The sequence below is a fragment of the Amphiura filiformis genome, chromosome 14 (genome assembly GCF_039555335.1).
Source record: "Amphiura filiformis chromosome 14, Afil_fr2py, whole genome shotgun sequence".
NCBI lineage: Eukaryota > Metazoa > Echinodermata > Ophiuroidea > Amphilepidida > Amphiuridae > Amphiura > Amphiura filiformis.
Genome location: NC_092641.1, coordinates 5,562,188 through 5,580,439, shown reverse-complemented (window position 1 = coordinate 5,580,439; position 18,252 = coordinate 5,562,188). Strand labels below are relative to the sequence as shown.

General features: G+C 37.0%; 1 long non-coding RNA gene across 2 annotated transcripts; it reads left to right on the top strand.

Moving 5' to 3' along the window:
* Positions 1-4,013: 4,013 nt before the first annotated feature.
* On the top strand, positions 4,014-17,592 carry LOC140168903 (uncharacterized). 2 transcript variants are annotated; one of them, XR_011861276.1, is made up of 5 exons: positions 4,014-4,102; positions 10,799-10,984; positions 14,055-14,191; positions 15,756-15,872; positions 17,531-17,592. It is a non-coding gene; the product is annotated as an uncharacterized lncRNA (long non-coding RNA). The 2 variants fall into 2 exon arrangements; XR_011861277.1 differs by lacking the exon at positions 4,014-4,102 and adding an exon at positions 10,259-10,350.
* Positions 17,593-18,252: the final 660 nt, after the last annotated feature.

The following is an 18,252-nucleotide window of genomic DNA, read 5'->3' as shown; positions in this document are numbered from 1 at the left end:
AATGTAAATGCTGCACACAGATGATCGTATCATTCTTCAACATGGGTTCGACTACCTTGCAGCCTGATATTTTTCGTTTCTTTAAAAAAAAAAAAAAAAAAAAAAATACAACAACAAACAATAGGGGGCCATTGGGGTGTGGAATCTTTAAAAAAGGGCAATCGGGTATGACTTTAAGGGTAGACGACGTATTGTTGGTTGAAGCAACCTAAAAAATAGATTGTCATTGTCTAGATCAATATATTATTAAAAATTAACACCTTGATGTTTTGCAAACGTTCATTCTACAAATCGTATACTTTGCAAACTTGCTTAATGTATTGTTGTTAATGAGTTGTGTACGTTTTTAAAAAGTGTTGTTGTTTCAGCCCTCTTTACAACGTAACTCAAGTACCGCAGTACCTATAAAAGTATATATGTGATATTTTACTTCTTCTATATGCCGGAGAAGTGACGTAGTTAATCGGATTAACTACCATAGCAATAGATGATAACAATTTTGGGTATATCGCCCCACACTACAACGTTCATGCGGTACCGATGCATTGAACCATAGATTGCACCTGTAAGATTTGAAAAGAGCGGTATCTATTATTATCTATCTATTATCTATATGATTGAAGACAGGTAATGGGTGCAACCTGCCGTAGTGCAGCGCTGTATATGCAAAAATTGTATTCATCTATTGCTATGGTAGTTAATCTGATTATGACGTCACTTCTACGGCGTATACGCTCACTATGAATTGTTGTTTTGCAGTTTTTGCTATAGCTCACTACTATTCGTAAGATGCTGTGAACTACCAAATCACAACAGTTTAAAATAATTAATAACCTTAAAAGAGGGTCATTGTGTATAATCTGGTTTCAAACCAAACAGGAGACCTATTGGCTGGTACCGTCATCTTTATATGTAGAGTGCCCTCTCCGTGTTTGAGTCGGCCCCTGCTAATGAGAGAAAAAAAATATGATGGGGCTATAACCGTGAAATTCGAGTGATAAATGATTTTCTCTTTTTAATTTCGCGCCCGGATTTCGCGGTTATCGCATGGTTATAGTACCATCTCTCATTTTGTTTCTCATTCGTAGGGGACGAGTTACGACGCAAATTGGCGAATTCAGATTTAGATTGTGAGGGAAAAGAGAAAGAATAAAAAAAATAAATAAAAAAAGCTGCGATTCAGATGGGTGGAACATGGTAGAATGAATTTTGAAACATGACTCGAAAATTCAAATTAAAACACTACTATTGATGACAATTCATCTACTTTGCCTAACTCCCCCACTCCAGTGTAGTGAAGGAGAGTTGAGTCAGAGACCACTGACGATCCAGTATAAACGTGACGTGAAGTTGCGTACTTATAGTAGATTATAGTATTAAGTTTCAGATTCCACTGGGAGTCATTACGGTCAAACGTCACACAAAGGATTTAAATATTATTGAAATGCTTTAATCAAGTTCTAAACTATCACATGTTGTTCCTCTGGTCCCATGGAATATAAATATCTCATGCGCATTGGCTGCATTAAGCACACTTTGCTGTATTGTCAAAGTTAAAATTAAATTATTATAGTATCTGGACATCCATGTGTATGTATGTCACTTTTTGCACTAATACAGGCAGTTGATTGGTCATCACAAGAAAGACAGGTTCCGGTGCAAGATTGTTCACCGTCAGAACATAATGCAGAGCAGGTTCCACAAGCTTCCCGTGATGTCCAAGCTATACAAGAAAATTAACCAACGGGAATGATCTTGTAATCATTGTTTTTTTAGAAGGTCGAGCTTAGACCGATATTTGATGTATCGAATACGGACAAATCTCTGGTGAAAATGTTGTTTAATGTTTTATCTTTCTGACAAAGCCCAAACATAGATTTTCCTTTATCTTCATTATAATTTTAGAACCACATCATATCTGGGCAGCCAAGTATTTCTATTACTTAAACAATTATTTTTGTTATTTCCTTTAATACAAACACATTACTGCCTATGATGACTTTATCGTATTCCCTAAATATCAAAATCAAGTAAATTACAAAACTCGACGTAAACTACCACTTTGTAGGGTTTTGCGTATACCAGCACGAATGTTTTCTGCAACACTGCATGTGGAAAAAGTAGGTCACTAATCTAATATAGGGTGGGTGCGGCACTCAGATATGGCAAGCTTCATATAATAATGTATATACCAGACATGTACCCGAGTCCAGCTCATCCGAGTCCGAGCCGAGCCGAGTCCAGTTGTATCCGAGTCCAAGCCAAGTCCGAGTCCTTTTGTGTCCGAGTTCGGACTCGAGTCCAAGTCCGGTGTGCCGAGTCCGAGCCAAGTCCGAGTCCAACAAAAATAAGACCCGAGTAAAAAAATAAAAACGGGTAAATAGGTATAAAATTGTTTGAAAGAAGAGAGTCATTTGGCATAACATTTTTTAAAAATGGGTCATCAAATAGAACATATCCAAAAAAATGGGGCAACATTTTATATTTTGTTTCTAATTTTAAAATTTACAATACAAATTTGCTGAAAAAAAGACAATTTAAAAGTCTCCGCATACTTTTACGGCATTTACACTACACTACACTACACCACACACCCCTTATACAATCCCACTTTTCAAAGACTCAACCAACCAACAGCACTTGTGTGAAGCTCAGATCCAAAAATGTAAATGAAGGGCAACGTATTCAAATACATTATAGAAAAATAATATCATCATCATCGTTATCATCATTGTCATAATAATAATAATAATAATAATAATAATAATAATAATAATAATAATATTAATAACTAGGCGGTTACCCGTATTTGGCGGATCTCGGCTGGGCACGATTACCTGACTGTACATACCCACCAAGTATCATGCCCATCCGACAATTTGTACTTATTTGACCTCATATGACCCCTGGTGACCCTTAAATGACATTCCCAAAATTGGGCTCGAAATGGTGACTACCCACCAAATTTCATGCCCATTTGACAGTTTTTACTTAATTGACCTCAAATGACCCCTGGTGACCCCGAAATGACCTTCCAAAAATTTGACTGTACCCACCAAGTTTTATGCCCATGCAACAGTTTAAAGTTATTTGACCTCAGATGACCCCTGGGTGACCCTGAATGACCCCAAAATGACCTTCAAGAAAATTTGGCTCTAAATGTTTACTGTACCCACCAAGTTTCAAGCCCATACGACAGTTTTAAGTTATTTGACCTCAGATGACCCCTGAGTGACCCCAGATGACCCCAAAATGACCGTCAAAAATTTGGCTCTAAATGTTTACTGCACCCACCAAGTTTCATGCCCATACGACAGTTTTTGCTAATTTGACCTCATATGACCCCAAGGTTATCCTTGGGAGACCTTGAACATTAACCAATACAAACTTGTTCTGTATGGGGTCAAGCTGCACCCACACACAGATACACACACACAGACAGGTCCGTATTATTATATAGATACTAACAGAAAGTCATCTTTTCAGAAATATTTGGTTATGTGATATTAATTGTAAACATCCTTTCAAAATTGGACAAATGTCCCAGACAAATGTGCAGTGATTAGTGAGCACATACAAATTACAGACACCCTAGCCCTATGGATGAGCACCAAGTTACTCAGTGGGGGCTGAGATGTATGGTCAAGAAGTGTAAGATATTTTTTATACAGTCCAAATAATTCATAAAATTATGCATTTCATTAGTCATCAATTATTTCATTAATGATGACAATAATATGATTCTGCTATAAATCTAAATAAAATCTATAGGATCAGCCTATTCTCATATTAGTACATGTTAACCAATGGATACGAGAAAAAGATAGTATGCATTGCCCATTGTGTTAAAATATATTGTAGTCTCACATGGTATTGTAGTAATCGATGAACAAGGGATACTAGCATACATTTACACTGTACCATGTTTGTAGCGGTTCCACACACGTTAGGGAGCGTTTTCGATGAATATTGGGAGCCACCGAAAATCAAAACATCATGTGCATTGTGAGTATGTGACTGCACTGCTGGTGCTGTTTATGATGCGATGATAGGAGCTATAATTTCATGATTTAGTCATGACATTTCATGATTTTATGAAAAGGTAAGTGTCAATGTAAACCCCGGCCAAGATGTGTCGGGTTTTTTTCTTTTGGCGTACTCCATATAATACCCTACAATTGTATGGAAACAGAATGTTTCGTCGATCATAATTCGTGGTCATCATGCCAGTCAGTGCAGGCAGTAGTACGTACGTGGGTCAAAATTCGGAACCATTTTCATCGTTATGTTTCGGAATTTTGTCCTACAAAACGCTACAGTATAACATTTTGACCCATAAATATAAGCAGAAAATGGGTTTAAGATTGAAAAAAAATGAGATAGTTGCAAAAATGTAATTATAAATATGTTAAATCATAATCACCAAAATACGTTCATCATGTTCATACCATTACCAGTGGCATACATGTAGACTACTAGTCTGGCATAGTCCTAAACACATCTGCATTACCATGTATGTCCATGCAGCGTAGTTTCATGTTATTGCATAGTATAGTATAGTAGTACAGGGATCTATACGATGATTCTTTTTTTTTTTTTTGGGTGGATCACCGTATAGGCATTTTACACGTAAATTACTTATACATGTAACCTGTGCATACATGTGTGCACCATGCAATTGAAAAGCAGACCGGTACTGCACAGTGCCACTGGCGCTGGTTACCAGTTGTTCTAGCTCGTCTAAAGTTAATTTTTATTACTTCCGCATTCCGTGGTCCGGGTACGCGCTGGTGAATTGTGATCGCGTAGACGTGACAAGGTCGCCTACTACGCACCGGGCCGACGACCAATGGTTCAATCGGCTTGTTTATTTCTTTTGTGTGTACGCTCGTCTACGCTTGGCGCACAGCTTGGACCACGGAATTGAAGTGTTGGATATGGGCGGGATGGATAAACAACATCTACACCCGGCTTTCCGTTCCTAAACAATGCAAGCCCTGCTAGAACAGATAAACATCTCAAAAATCTCTAATCATCCTTAAATAAAGACCATTTATATTCAAAATGGGTGATTGTATTACAAATCTGTAAAATGTGTTGAAAGCAGCATTTATTTCTGCACATTTTGACACCTCATTTGTAGAAATTGACTAAATATTGATGTCACAGCGTACATTTAAATCAATGTATTATAAACCCAAGATTTGAAAGTTGCAGTAAATTGCATGTGTAAATGGCCATTATTTAGGGGGTAGTTACTTTTTTTGAGATGTTTATAAGATATACGCATGCATACTCGCGAGCTATTTATGCAACGTGCGAGCAATGTAGGCTATGTTTGCGCGCGTCCAATCACCATGGACTGAGCAAGTAAACATTTTCTCACATAGGCAATAATACTCGTGAAGTATGTGAATTAATTGGTGATGTAGATCGAAGAAAGCTTACATAATAATTTAATACCCCCTGGTACCGTACTAACTATTTAACTATACGGATCTACTCAAGTTTTTTTTGGCATGCATCGATTCCATTAATATTTCATGATTGATTGAAAAATTTCACATATTTTCCATGTCATTTGGATGATTTACTGAGTATACTGAGTTTGCATTTCGTCCAAAGTCACCATCTTGTCTTCACTTCCGCATACAATGTGTAAAGCATGTTTTTCTTGACTTGTTATTTGCGATAATGACAAACTTATTTGCATATTCTGCCTATAAATTTGTCAATAATATACTCTGCAGTTTAGTGCAAGGACCTATCAACTTCATTATGTCTTCAGAATCTCTTGCATCCTATACTTTGTACATAACCTGGCTGTCTGATAAATCTGTGTATCGGCTGTCCGATAAATTTGTGTATCGGTCTGTAACCTCTTCATAGAGTTCATATTTCATCTAGTTTATACAAAAGTCACCATGTATGTCTCTTTTGGTGTGATTTTTTTGCCGTAGTATGAACAAAAATTACTTTTTAACCAAAAACTCATTTTTGACCAAAAAACACATTTTTGACCAAAAATCACATTTTTGACCAAAAATCACATTTTGACCAAATATCACATTTTGACCAAAAATCACATTTTTACCAAAAATCACATTATTTACCAAAAATCACACTTTGAGCAGAAATCAAATTTTAAGCAATGTCATGTTTTTTACCAAAAGAGTGTTTTCTACTAAAGTAAAACTCATGTTTTTTTACTAAAAATGTTTTGGACAAAAAAAGATTCTGAAGACATAATAATAAAATTGGACGGGTACTTTCGCATGATACCTGAATTTATTGATCTCGCTATCGGCGTATTATGCAAAATATAATAATACCTTAAGAAGAGTAAAACTACATGCAAGCATATTGTTGCTGAACCATGAAATGGTATCAACCTATATTACTATAGTGTATGTTACTTCCTTGCTTACTTACTTAATACTTCCTTACCAACCATTTGGTCTGAAATGGACATATTTTTAAATGCCACGAAGGTATGAACCCCCCAAGTGGTGTCAAATGAAAGAGGAAGGAGTAAAGAATATAATAAATATTTCCTAACATCAGAGGTCATCCAAGGGGTCACAGGGGTCATTTTAACCGAAAATGCTCCAATTGAGCTGAAATTTATATGCAATGATCCTCATGACATTCTAAATATAATGTTTAAAACATTTTAATATTCATTTAAGGCCATTAACCCTAACCCTCCTGAATGCTACAAAATACTACTTGATATATGCGCTGTTCGTGCATGCATCCCACGTGGTGTGATGACGCAATCGCCCTAAGTGACATATAGGCACGGTTTCGCTGGCCAGCGAAGCCCAAGACCCGTGGCAAAGTGTCGCCGACCGAGTGCTTGGCATGTGAGGTCTCGGGTTCGAATCCCACCTAGAGCAAACAACTTCTTTCCTTCTTTTCTCTCTTTATTCTTTCCTTCTTTCCCTTCCCGTCGCTCAAAAAGCCCTTAGGCGGTTAGGGTTAGGTTACCACTATCGAAACTCAGTATAGGCTTCCTTAACCCTAACCCTCCTGAATGCTACAAAATACTACTTGATATATGCGCTGTTCGTGCATGCATCCCACGTGGTGTGATGACGCAATTGCCCTAAGTGACATATAGGCACGGTTTCGCTGGCCAGCGAAGCCCAAGACCCGTGGCAAAGTGTCGCCGACCGAGTGCTTGGCATGCGAGGGGTCTCGGGTTCGAATCCCACCCAGAGCTTTCCTTCTTTTCTCTCTTTACTCTCTTTATTCTTTCCTTCTTTCCCTTCCCGTCGCCAAAAAGCCCTTAGGCGGTTAGGGTTAGGGGGTCATAAAGTGGTCAAAAAAAAAAAAAAAAAAAATGCTCCAATTGAGCTGATATTTAAATGCAATGATCTTTATGACATTCTAAACATGTTTAAAATAGTTTCAAATTCATTTAAGGTCATTAGGGGTCAATAAAGGGGTCAAAGGACAAGTTTTCAAAATGGTCCAATTGAACTGAAATTTAAATGCAATGATCCTTATGACATGACATTCTAAACATGTTTAAAATATTTTAAAATTCATTTTTAAAAGGTCATTAAGGGGTCATAAAGGGTTCAAAGGTCAAGGTTTCAAAAATGCTCCAATTGAGCTGATATTTAAATGCAATGATCCTTATGACACTCTAAACATGTTAAAAATATTTTAAAATTCATTTGAGGTCATTAAGGGGTCATAAAGGGGTATACATGTACCACAATATACTGCCAAAGCCCCATGGTTCAGCTATGGGGCGGTAACCGCTCTAGTTAAAGTTAAGTGGTATCAGTATTACACATACCACTGTTTATGAAAGCTCAATGTCCTTACAAATGTGGTAGTATTTAGCTATAGTACATATACAGCTTAAAAATGTAAAAACTATAGCCAGGGGCAGATTTAGAGGGGGGCGCGCCCCCTCTATTTTTTGCAGATTGGCGCCTGACTCTGTGTATTTTTGCAGAGCGGCGTCTGACTTTGTGTGGGGCGCCGAGCCGCGGTGGCGGCGGCTCGGCGCCCCCTCTATTGAAAATTTCTGGATCCGCCCCTTCTAATATGAGAATTGTCCTCTCTAGGCGAGATTGAAAAAAATAGGGCGGACTCGCCCAGGTCTCCCCTATATATGATTTTTACCCCTAGCTCATGGTGGAAGCATTGAGGCTGACACTTTGTGTCGAGAACCGCACACCCCAAGAACTGCAAAATGAAGTTTAAGCTGTGAATTTACAATATTATTTTATTTCAATTCAAAGCATATATATTCCATATGATAGTGGGCAGTTATTGAATTGAAGCCGTATAATAATAAAGATGATATCATCACTGCTCTTCTCCATCCGACTCAATAGCTCAGTTGGTAGGGCATCGGTCCGGTGATTCAAAGGTCCCAGGTTCAGTTATGTATGAGGGGCGGTCAAGTTTGTAGAACAAGGTATGCTACTTTGTCGCACAGTAATGAATTGGTCTCATTTTTGAAAGCTTGTTCCTTCAAACCATTATTGCAGCAGTATTCGATGTTTGCATCACTGTATATGGTTAGGACACCCTGCAGAAGAAGCCTATCTCCTTGAATTCTACCAAAATGGTCATCATAATTTAATTTGCTCCCTACGGAGGTGAAAATTCAAATGAAATTCAATTTAATGTGCAGTTGCTGTAAATGGTGATAAAGTCGGTGGTATTCAACAGCAACGAAATAGTCCTTCGAGTTCAAGGATGGCATGAGCGTCCTTGAAGATCATCAAGGTCCAAAAGATTTCAGAACACCAAATAGTAATATATGGTTGTGAGCCCTTGAATTTCAATTATCAGAAAAACCCATGCATTAATTCCCAATTTAAGCATTAAAATGAGCAGAAATGTGCATACTTTTAGCCAAATTTGGATTGATCATGATTAATTATTAATTCCTGCTAGTATATACCACAGATGGGAGAGATGAAGTATAAAATGATTTTAAGCAGCCTTTTCTTTACAGAAACCCTGGCACGATTTTGCCTGTAAATTAGGTAATTTCCAGACATCATAGGCTTCGAGGTACCGGTACAGTCATAAAAAATAATGATCAGGCTGGCTTATTTCAACCGTCATAGCTGTCGCTAAGAACCGAGTCGCTCCTGCAAAGAATAAATGATGTTTTCTAAAGGCAAATTTAGTACATATCTCTATATGGGGATTTATTTGGTGGTGTGAAATCTGCATTGGCCTGTGTGTATGAGTCTAGCTGGAGCAAACTTTGATTGAGCCCTGTGCTGAATAAAGTTTTGATTTATAAGCATTTGCATTCATTGTGAGACACTTTTGATTATGATTTATGTAGTTTACTAGCTAAAATTGCAGAAAAGGCACCATTTACTGGTAATGTACCAATGGTAAGGTGTCGAGTTCTGACCCATAATGGGAGATTTTGTGCATGTTTAATGTGTGCACGTTTTGTTTACAATCATAATGTGCATGATATGGATATCAATGCAATGTCGTGACCGACAGTGCGCAGAAAGCATCATGAACTTATCGTGAACTTGTGCGCTGGAGATCATGAAATGAACGCCAAGATCAGGTAAGCTTACCCTGTACATGTACAAGGTGGTTAAGCTTTAATTAAGATTTCTAAAAAAATGACCATGTAATCATTATTGATTATCAATTTTACCCTCCCCCATATAAGCCATCAGGGCTCATAATTATTGCACAGCCCCTTATATTATAGTACGGTACACTGAGTTTGCAGGTATTAAATCGAAGCCCTATATACTAATAAAGATAATATCATCACTGCTCTTCTCCATCTGACTCACAGCCTTTGCATCGGGGCCTGAGATTGGAATTCCAGTTTCCTTTCTCACGAAGTAAGGGCTAAGAGTAAAATTGTACAATTGTGTTTGGGAGTGGCCTTTCTCTTTTCTCTCTTTCCTAGCTATTTTCTTCCATTTCTTGCTTTTTGTTTATCAAAGCTATCAGGCCAGCATGCATATATTAGCCTACACTGGCTATTCAGGCTTGTGCATTTGTATGAGCTTGGAGCGGTCCATGGTTTTCCATGGATTAGCATATGTGTTCCTCACGGACCAACCTGGGTAAACAAACAATAGCTCTGTTGGTAGGGCATCGGTCCGGTGATTCAAAGGTTCCAGGTTCAGTTAATATGTATGAGGGGCGTTCAAAAAGTTATGCTACTTTGTCACACAGTAATGAATTAATTGGTCCCATTTGAAAGCTTGTTCCTTCAAACCATTATTGCAGAATCGATGTTTGTATTCATTGTGAGACACTTTTGATTATGAGTTATGTAGAAAGCTAAAATTGCAGAAAAGGCACCATTTACTAGTATTAAATGCTAAGGTGAGTTCTGTAAATGCTAAGGTGAGTTCTGACCCATAATGGGAGAGTTTGTGCGTGTTTAAATTTCATAGATGGATTTACACCCATGTGTGCACGTTTTGTTTACAATCATAATGTATGCATCAATGCAATGTCATTACCGACAGTGCGCAGAAAGCATCATGAACTCATTGTGAACTCGTGCGCTGGAGATCATGAAATGAACGCCAAGATTAGGTAAGCTTACCTTGTACATGTACTAGGTTATAAGCTTAAGATTTCACCTAAGACCCATGTAATTCAACATTTATAACTCATGCGTTGGTCATGTTTTAACTGCTTCTGCGTGTCTGTCTAGCTGCCTGGCACTCTTGACTGTAAATTCAGGAAATCCTAAGCTTTTAATTTCATGTTTGTTTGTTTTTATGTTTGTTTGTTTGCATGCATGTATATACATGCGTGACTATAGACCTTGGATTGATGATGAACCTTGACAATTTGTAGTGGCTAGTGGAGCAGAAGGTAGAGAAACACAAAGAGGATCATCCAGAATGTCATTGTGGTTGTTGGGAGTGGATCGACTGCTGCCTGTTCTAATGTGGGATATGGTGTCATGGTAATCACAATGCTATCTTCAGTAGATAGCAGATATCAGGTACCGGTACACAATGATTCTGCTTGAAAATAAATTTTAACCAACTTTCTTGCTCAAGTTATGCTAAAAATAAGTTAATTTACAGATAGTCTGAAATAGGAAACAATCATCAGACACATGCTGCTGTCTTCAGATTTCACACCACCAAATAGACCAAATAGTATTATGGTTGTGCTTCCTTGAATTTCAAATCAGAAAAAAAAACATGCATTCCCAATTTCAGCATTTAAATTAGCAGAAATTTACATAATTTTAGCCAAATTTGGATTGTTAATGATCATGATTAATTAGTAATATTAATTCCTGCAAGTATACCACAGATGGGAGAGATCAAGTATGTTTTAATGATTTTAAGTGGGTACTACACCCCTGCCCAATTTTGTGCCTATTTTTGCATTTTTATCAAAAATCATAGTGCATTGGGGACAAGTATTTGGGTATGTATATTATAAGGGCAAGGACAACAACTACTGCACTGGAAATTTTATTTCAGCACAGACAACAGTTTAGGAGTTATAATCAAAAATGAGGGAAAACCAATATTTGATCAATAAATCACTAAGTACTTGCTTTGAGTGGCTGAATTTTCAGTACAGTAGTTGTAGTCTTGCCCCTATAATAAACATACCTTACTTGTCATCAATTGTGAGCACTATAATATTTGACAAAAAATGCAAAAATAGGCACAGCATTGGCCAGGGGTGTAGTGGGGTAATGGAAGACACATTCGTTCACGCCCGAATTTGAGATTTATCAACACTAAGATGTATTCTTTCACTTGAAACTGATACAACTTGCTAATATTTACTCGTATTTTTGCTTGATTTGTTTCACTCTTATCAACTCTAAAAAGTCACATGGCTCAAGACAGCATAGTAAATTGACGGGAAATATGAATATATATATCAGAAATGCGCGAATGCGAAATATTGGGATTACGCGCGCGATTTGCGTAGCATGACGCGGTGCATCTCTGCGCGTATGTTCAATGCAGACTAGGCGCATTCGGTATGTTGTTCACGCCAGCAAATGTGGTGTAAACAAAACAAAAATTTGCAGTCAAAATGCCACTAAGATTTTATAATTATTTTGAATTTTGGCGCACTGAAAGCAGACATTATAGATTTATTGGTGCAAAAAGATGCATATTTAGACCATGCACCAGAAACAGCTTTTACAAGCGTGAAAGTCTTACCGTTTTAAAATATAAGATGTTTTGTGCATAATTTTGACATTTTTTTATTAAAACATCAATTTTTTTAGAGTTCACTTTTGACAATATTGCACGATTTTTGTGACAAGATAATGGTGGTCAATATAATTTTACCCAGCCAGAGGGATCAGGCTAGGGCTAATTTCAACCATCATAGCTGTCGCTAAGTACCGAGTCTCTCAGCTGCAAAGAAAAAGTGATGTTTTCTGAAGGCAAATTTAGTACATATCTCTATGGGGATTTGTTTGGTGGTGTGAAATCAAAAGGCTTAATTGCTGACGTCGCCATGCAGTCATATGATATTTGTACTGGTACTGGATAAAAGGCATGAGTTTTCATTGCTCTTGTCCATTTAACCGAAATGCGGCATATATAATAAATTCAAAACTTTTTCATTTTAAGGACTTGATGAGACAAAAAAATATGTTGAATGATTCATTAAAAGTTTTGTGCTACTTTTTAATGTTTGAGTAACTATAATTGTGAGTTTTTGCCAGGAATTAAACTGGCAAAAACATGCAAAACAGGTTTTTGCCAGTTTTTGCCTCGTTTATCTGCAAAAATTGAACTCTGGATGGTAAAAAAACACCAAAAATTTGTTTCATATAGTGATGTATGCATGTGGGACATGGTATATAAAAATGTACTGTACCGGTATCTCAAAAACATTTTGAGAACATCAAACTTGGTATAATGATAGGATATGGTGGCTTCATGTGCTGTAGGCCTATATTTTTGTGTGATGTTATTTGCATATTTATAAATATTAATGAGCTTGTTTGCATATTTTGCCTAGATTTTCATTAATCCATTGTGCAGTTTAAATGCAATAAAGTGATCAACTTATTTATGAATATTAATGAGCTAATTTGCATATTTTGGCTACATTTCCATTAATCCATTCTGCAGCTTAAATACAAAGGCCTCATAACATGTGGATGCTTAATTATCACCATTGTCTAGCCGTATTGTACAATATATTGGAGAAACCATACATTCACTCGGTCGGACATCCAGGAACATTGTCCCCTTCGTCCTCTTTGCACAAGTGTGCGCATTTGCGCAGACTGGTTTTACAAGGCTATTTCCCCTTTGAGACGTCAGCCTGACCAACAGAATTAGGAAATACACTAAATTTGGTACAGATGTAGAGCCTACAATTGAATACTGTTTAAGTGAAACATTTCAATATGAGTTCAGATATGTTAAAAATGTACTTTTTATGTCAGTTTAAACACAATTTTTTTACCCAATGTGTCATAATTACAAAAAAATAACTTCCTTGAGGAAACCTTGCAGCACATTTTATCTTCACATTTAAACCTAGCTGCAATTAAGTTTGCCAAAATACTGTGAACAAATACATTTCTGTAATTTTATGACAAATGCATATCTGCCAGCATTTAAAATGAGGAAACTCACACACACCTAAATAATTATCTTCAAAACTGCTGCCAATTAAGAAAGAATAGTAGGCCTATAAGGTCAATCAAGGATATGTACTTATTCCATAAAAGGATTGCTTTATAACATCATAAATACTAGAAATCGACAGGACACAACAAAAATACCTGCATTTAACATTTTCCAAATAAGTTTGTGCTGAACGATAAGTAATTTTACAGATTTTCAAAATAAGTTGTTTTGTCAAAACTTTGAACCATTTTTATGCAATATCCTGTATCTTCTGTTAGAAACATACAATTTTTAAAAGCTAAAATTGAAAGCTAAATACACATAGTACTTTAAATAGAAAACAATCAAAATCAGTATTAGGCTTGGATTATAAGAAGAAATGAGAAGGATCTTACTTGTTATGAAGATTTTACTAAGCTTTCAAAATGTTTTGTATTTCAGAAACAACAAGCTATTTTTGATCTGGCATTTACCTGTATGGTCATAGGGTGATCTAGTCAGCAATTTTCTGCAAAATCCCACTGACTCTGCTTTCTCTGCACTGGCTGCCACCAGCTGACCTTCAATTTTCAGAAAGTGTAAGTTTCAAAGTGCTAAGAAGCTCTCAGGTCAAGAAAGAAGGACCCTTTCAAAGATGTATGTTTTCAGGATTAATCAGGAATTCCTATATATTGTCAGCCAATTTTGAGGCTTTTAAGGCCAAATTCATGTCTTCTTTCCTGATTTTTGGGTGGATTATCAGGGTTTCTTCTTCGGGCCTACTTACTTCAATGGGGAAGCATTTATTGGTGCATTTTTATTGCAATTTTCAAACTGCCTTTGATCAAATGCTTCAAGTTTACTTTAATGTCTATCACAGGGGCTATTTTAACGTGCCTCACCGTCACGTACGTGACGAGATAAAATATTCGTGCAGTGACAATTAACCATCCGTGTAGATATGCTTTAATAGTAGACAATGGTAGAGCCTTATTTCTTACGGTCACATTCAGGTAAAAATGTCATTTTTTAAATTTTTGAAACGCTCTCTACTTCATCAACACTTTTATCTCATTGCACGAACGTGACGGTGAGACACGTTAAAATAGCCCCTGGTCTATCATATCAATTTGGTGGTGTTTTCTTGCCTGTTTAGCTTCATAAACCTGGTGATTTGTGACTATTGGGTACTGAAGTTGGGTTATATGGTGGCCAATTGAAACTGATGTAGCGACATTGCAACAAGCATAGACGCATTATGCCGTGCAAGGCTTCACAATTTCCTGTTCGAAAATTGGAGAAAATCATATCCACCGATGGTTTGAACATTTAAAAAAGTGACTGCTGTGTGATTTGCTATAATTTTCAAGTTGTCACTGCATGAAAATTAGTTGATAAACTTAAAATTGCACCATTTTTGGTAAGCTTATATATTGTTGGCATATAGTAGTGCCCTACGCACAGGCACAACGCCTAGACGTTGATCCACAAGCCTCGGCACACTTTACAGGTTGTCGCTGACCACTACGGCTCCACATCATTCCATAAACCATTAAACAACAAATCAGGGACTTTACTGCTTCAAGAGTATTCCACAAATCACCTTCGCAACCAGGATCAGCTCCCCGAGTTTCGTACAGGTTACAACGATTAGCAGTAAGTTCCTGTCCAGGGAATTTCAAGCTAACTCATTTTTCCATGTGTAGGCACTGCCAGGGTTCGAACCCGCAGTCGTACCATATAGTCGAACGCCTTATCAATTGAGCTAACTTGACTGCTGAGTAATCCATGCCCCTCTGATACTGTCTATAACCCTGACCCTGCCATAAACCTACATTTTTGTAACCATATCCCGGGCCTAGCCCTAACTGAATCATAGGCCTAATTTTCATCAGTGCTAACCATAATTTTCACCAATAACCCTACGCAAGACTTGCAACCCTAATATTCATCATCATTTCTACAGGCCAGAGCTTGTAACCCAAATTGTCATTGTTACCTCTCTAGGCTAGGCTTCATTCTGTTATTTTGTGTGATAACCCAAGGCCATTTTTGTTTTATTTTGGTTGTTTACTCAGTCATGTTTGCAACCCTAAAGTTGTCTAGATGTGAATTTTCTTCTTGTGCTTATGCAATTTGTTTGTATTTCTGTTGTCTGTGTAGATTATTAACATGGCTGGGGAAAATTCCACCAATCTTGATTAACATGTTAGGCAAAAGCTGAGTGCTGGTGTGTGAGAATGTACCACTTAAATATTGGAGAGGAGCATTAACATGTGGGTGAGTGCACAATTTTCAATCATACAATTTGTAATTGCTATCAGGAAAAAATTATACCATATATTAATTAGCTTGTTTGTATCTAGCCAAAACAACTTAATATAGAAACATTATGTTTTGAAAATGGAAAATGGAAAAGTGGCATGTTACTTATACATTAGGAAAGGCTTAAAAACAAAACAATTAGATCCTGTTTCATGTCACATTCTGCTGTTAAATTAAATAAACTCCTCAAAAAAAGTTTGGAAACTTTCCAAAACGGCTAAGTATCAGAAATATTTGAAATCTATTTCCGTATTGTTTCATATCAATACAATTGTTCTTTTCTGTATACAATGACACCAAACTTGTAATCGTAATTTATTCCATGGTTGAGTAACTGTCTTTGAAAGACAAGGAGGTCTCAAACGAAATGTGCCAAATCATTGTCATCTCGATATTTGATTGCATTTAGATTTCCATTGACTACAACCAGTCTGGTCTCTCCTGTTATCAATATTATCATATTACCCTTGACATTGACATCCCCGGTCTGACGAAACTTAGCTTTGAGCTTGGAGATCATACTGCGAGAATTACCCCTAAAGTTGCCGCAACTTGTTTCGCTGGAGTTATGCTAGCCTCAAGCTGACCAATAGCTCGAGCCTAATATCCAGATCTGACAACCGGACCATGGTTGATTAGAACTCTCTTGCAAATGACCACTACGAAGAAGTGATCAGCAAGAGAAATTGACTTGCGTTCTTCACCTGAAGAACTGTTAATCACATCCAAGCATTTTCATTCACAATGTTTTCACTGATATATGAAACAACATGGAAATAGATTTCAAAAATTTCTAATATACAGCCGTTTTGAAAATTTCCAAACTTTTTTTGAGGAGTTTTCGTATATGCCAATGATGGAGCTATTTTGTTCACAAAATGTAATTTCCACTCGGTAATGTACACGTTTAAACGCCCAAACATGCCGACCGTTTAAACGGATACAAAATTAAACGGTAACTCCCAGCACTAAATTGAAAAGTAGTGGAAAATCAAGGAAATCACATTTTGCACTTTGATCAAAGCTCGCTATAGAATGCTACAACTCTCATTCTTTTTGCTGTTAATTACGTTTACATCCGGTAAATCCACACCTCCCACAGTTTGCTAAACAAAGACAACAACCATAGGAGCATGGTGTTTTGCAGCTACAATGCCAAAGAATATGCATGATACACTCAGGCTAAGTGCTCACACAGTTAATTTTGTAAATGTCTTGCTCGATCATTTCTTTCAATGCTTGCAGGACAGATTGGGGAGTCTGAGGGGATATGCCCCACCAGAAGATGGGTTTTTTTTTTCAAAGCGAAGTCTGATTGTTGAAGCCATTTGGTGCACATTTTTACCCCCATATTGAATAACACACCTCAAAATGTGGGTCTAACTTACACAATGCATGGAGTTTATGAGGGAGGATGGTCCCCTCAAAAGTTGAGGGGATGTGCCCTTCAGAAGTTAGCCCCCAAAATCATTTAATTTTTACACTATTCTTGGTTAAAATAGCACAGACCTCAAAATATTTTCTGAAGTTTTCAAATAAAGACTATAGTTGTGTTTAAATTAATTAAATTTCTTGACAAAATTATTATCCATTCACATGGTTATATTTTCCAGATATGCAGATTGTTGTCTAACCCAGCAGTTTTGTCAAATTTGGATCCAGAAGGTAAACTTCTGTTTGATTGTAGTGCTCATTATTTTGGATTGATCATTATCAGCATCATCATCTTCTTTCATATCATATCATCATAAATTTCATCAACAGCAGCTATAATTACATCATCATATCTCTGCTGTCATGATCGTCATCATCAACATTGTCATCAGCATCATCATCATCATACTTTCCATATCTTCTTTGTCGTCATCATTATCATAATACCATCATCATCAGGTGGTGTGCGTTACAGGAATAACTCGTCTGGCATGTTATTTTGTCCAATAAAAGAGAAGACTGGTTTCCTCAGTGCAGAGACTGGCGTCTTGATTTACAAAACCTGATTTCTTGATCCAAAAGTGGCTATGCTGATCAAGGAACCAGGATTTTTATAGATAAATATAAAAACATGGATGGTCTCAAATCCCTGCAACAACTAGTGTGGTATATCATATGGGCCTATTGGGTATAGCTATTGTGTATACTACTTACCATATACAGTAGAAATGTACCATATGTTCTATACTGTGGGAATGAATTTCGCAGCTGTCGTAAACACCTGTATGCGCCATTCAATTTGTACACTGAGTGATTGGAGCCTAACCAACAGGGCGTATTTAAAACAGTTATGGCGACTCTCCTATCAAACCCCAGTGATTTTAATTTGTATTCATATTTG